The sequence below is a fragment of the Vombatus ursinus genome, unplaced genomic scaffold, assembly GCF_900497805.2.
Source record: "Vombatus ursinus unplaced genomic scaffold, bare-nosed wombat genome assembly UNPS02014991.1, whole genome shotgun sequence".
Lineage (NCBI taxonomy): Eukaryota > Metazoa > Chordata > Mammalia > Diprotodontia > Vombatidae > Vombatus > Vombatus ursinus.
The window spans coordinates 258085-261861 of NW_020954769.1; the positions used below are offsets into that span (position 1 = coordinate 258085).

Genomic DNA, 3777 nt, shown 5'->3' on the forward strand with positions numbered 1-3777 from the left:
ACCATTAAGTTGGATGGTCCACTTTTCAGGGATGTAAGAGTGAAGATTCCTTTTACTATTTATTGTGTGTTCTAGATGGTTCTTTCAACTAGAAAAAAACATTCTGTGATTCTATGAAATAAAGGTAGGAATCAGAAGTCAATACTATTACAGTACTAGGCACATGCCAAATGCTGGGGTTACAAAGACAAAAAGGAAACAGTCCTTGCCCTCAGGGAGTTTACAATCTATCAGAATGTTATTTCTAGAAATGGAAAATCCCATTTACAGGGAGTGAATCAAGACGTTTGGTTTTGGCCTTGTTGATTTTGAGCTAACAATGGGACATCAAAACAGAGACTATGAAGTAAGTTAATGTACCAAACCCAGACAAATATGCTTTTTGGTCATTTGCTACTAACTAAATCTCACAGGTCCTTTTTTAGTGATTCTACCCTTGATATAAAAAAAATTAGGGTGAACTAGGGAATAAAGGATTTCTCTTTTTCCCCATAAAAAAAAATTTCCCCCTGGATTCTAGCTTTTTCTTTCATTCTCTGGCAAGAGGGCATCTCAGGGCATGAGTTGTACACAGTGGTGTCCCATCATGGCTGATTCACATTGGTCAGGCAGCTTACTTCACTTTTACAGACCCTCATACTGCCAAAAAAGAAGAGGTTGACTCAGATATAATCCTGCTACAATGAGTGCTCCCAGATACTACCTATCTCCTCTTCCTTTAATCCACAGTCTAGTCCTAGGTAGGGCCTTTTAGGCCCCCTTCTGGTTCTTAGAGAACTAGTATTATTTCCACTTTGATTGTCAGATCCACTTCCTCTGATTAATTTTTATATAAAGTAAAATGATTTCCGGTGTATTTTTTCCCCTATGATTTTATGGGTGCAGGGAACTTCCAGTGTGGAAATTTCCTCCATTGAGAGGATTGAGGCAGAAACTATTATGTCATTTGTATACAGAACTCAGAACTGAACCTAGATATTTCCTCTCATTGCCCAAGCTACCTTTTTAGTTGTCTTTAGAGTCACAAACAGTTCTTCCAGTCCAAATCCAGGCCATGTTTTCTCTATATCTATATATTTTCTTCACCTCCACTTCCTCCCCACTTGAGTCCCTTAGCTGTCCTAGTTTCATCGTACTGTACCTCCATTTTCTCTGTAAAATGGGAATAACAGGAGGTGATAGACATAAAAGCATTTTGAAAAGCAGAAACAAAGCAAGGATGAAAGGGCAGGGCTGGTTTTGCATTCTCTACCGACAGAGGGAGTACCTCTGCTTCTGATGAGTTAAGAATAGATTTAGAATCAAAAGCATGGTTCTTAGCTCCTGCATCTCAGACCCAAGCTCTCAGTGCTCTGGCAGTTGGATCTGGGATGGGGATGAAGAGGGAAGAGGAGGGGTTTCCAGAAACTCAGTTGATGATCCCAAGTGGGAAACTGGGTTATGGTAATGCATTGGGGTTTTTGCTTAGAGGTGGATAGAATGTACATTTCAGCTCAGCTAGGCAAACTCTGGGAATGGGTACGGGCGAGGGTGGGGTGTGGATAGGAATGGAGGCGCCAAGCCTCCCCCATCCCCCGCAGGGCACCTTCCAGCCCCGCCCAGAAAGCAATAGCTTTAAGAGAAGCAAGGCTGACGGAAAATGGGCAAACCGTCTCCACAGTGGTTGGCCAGCTGCGGTGTCACTCAGAGCACTGCGTGGGGTGGTGTAGGGTGGGGTGAGCCCACGCCTGAGTCACCCGCGGGGAGGGGCCACGCACACTTTGGAAAGTTTGGGAGCGCAGGACGGCGCGTCAGACCCGGGGCAGCGGCATGGAGCCGGGGGCCGGCGGCTCGGTGGGGCCGTCGCCTTCGTTCAAGGAGGAGCTGCTCTGCGCCATCTGCTATGACCCGTTCCGCGACGCGGTGACTCTCCGCTGCGGCCACAACTTCTGCCGGGCTTGCGTGGGCCGCTGCTGGGAACTGCAGGACGCGCCCGCCTGCCCTGTGTGCAAGGAGCGGGCGTCCCCGGCTGGGCTGCGCACCAACCACACGCTCAACAACCTGGTGGAGAAGCTGCTGCGCGAGGAGGCCTGCCCGGCCCGCCCGCGGGGGCCCCGCTTCTGCCGCCTGCACCACGGCCAGCTCAGCCTCTTCTGCCTGGACGACAAGGAGCTGCTGTGCGGCTCGTGCCAGGGCGACCCGCGGCACCAGGGCCACCGCGTGCAGCCAGTGCAGAGCACGGCCCGCGACTACCGGGTGAGGGGGGCCTCCCGCCGGGCCACCAGCGGGGACTTCGGCCACGTGGGTGGAGTACTGGAGTGGGCGCACCCGTGGAGGCCGCACCGCGCGATTAAAACCTGGCGCCTGGGCTGGGCCCCCAGCTGCTGCACGCAAGCCTGGAGTTCCCCTGAGCTTGAGCTTGAACTTGGCCCGCCCAGCTTGGCCCCGCCCCCTGCCTAACTCGCTCTGTTCCCGCTCTACTGACCCGCATCCCTTCTATTCCCCCCGGGCCGAAGCGCACAAGGTGGCCCGGGGGATGAACGTAGAATTACGTGGTTTATTAGGGACTCATAGAGGTCCCACTGGAACCTTTTCCTGGTACCCTCAGCCTTTCATGCGAGAAGGAACAGGATCTGGCGTCCCAGGGCTCTTCTGCTTACTACTCACTTTCCAGCTTCTATGGACAGGCCTCTTTCCTGCTTTGGGCCTTAGTTTCCTAATCTGTAAAATGAGGCAGTTGGACTAGATAACTTCAATGCTCCCTTCAAATGCTGTACGTATGATTCTGTGACAAAATGACAATTCGCACTTATATTGTGCTTTAGAGTTTAACAGAACATTTTCTGTACCCTGTGAGATAAGTAGGTGAAGAAAATTTGTGCTCAGAGCGGGTAAGGGTCAGAGCTAGGTTTCGACTCCCAAGTTCAGCACTGTCTTCTCAACCGCACCACCTCTACATGAGTGTGTGCCTCTCTCTACCTGTAAGAAGATAGGATCATCTCATGTGGCTTTTAGCTATTATTGGGGAAGCCTGGCAAGCTGAAATACACCATCTGAGATTTCCTCTCTCTTTCCTTCTCCTTCCTCCCTCCTCCTTTCTTCCTTCTCTCTCTTCCCTCCTCCCTCTAGCTTGTTGCAGAGTTCCTCTCTTGGGGTGAGGAGTAAAAGGTCAGAGTAGTTCCTTTCTGTCCTGCCTAGGTCTTAGATTTTCTGTAATTGGAAGGGGAAGAAAGGGAAGGAAAGAATTCAAGGGAAAAAGTGTCCTCTGAGTATATTGCTTATAAGATTTTAATTAAATCCCTTAGCTGGGCAAGAGGTGTGGTGTCAATTTCTGCCCCTTTTTAGTATTCCTGCCCACCCTCACTAAGCCTAGAACTCACATGCTATGTAAGATGCTGAGCAAAGGGCCTGCTGCAAATGCCACTCCAGGGCTACCCAAATCTGTCCCCCTTTCAGGGGCATGCCTGAGGATCTAAAGAATGGCAAAAAACAGTCCCTTCTCACAAAGTGCTCACAGTCTAATGGGGGAGACAACATGCAAACAAACTATGTTTATACAAGATCCATACAAGATATATAGAAGCTATCACAACACAAATACGGCAGTAGTGATCTGAGAAGAACGGTTAGAACGTCCCAGGGGTTGGGGAGTCAAGCCCTAGGAAAATCGATCAAGACATTCTAGAAGCAACTGTAGTGATTTGCTTACTGTTGCCAGAGTAAGAGGAAGAAGACTTGGTGGGATGAAAGTCATTGGGAATTAAGTGTTAGACAGTCAAATGGAATGTGAAGCATAAT

The 3777-nt window shown here is 49.4% G+C and overlaps 1 pseudogene; it reads left to right on the forward strand.

Moving 5' to 3' along the window:
• The first annotated feature begins 1809 nt into the window (after positions 1–1809).
• LOC114030732 lies at positions 1810–2439 on the forward strand (annotated as a pseudogene).
• The last annotated feature ends 1338 nt before the right edge of the window (positions 2440–3777 follow it).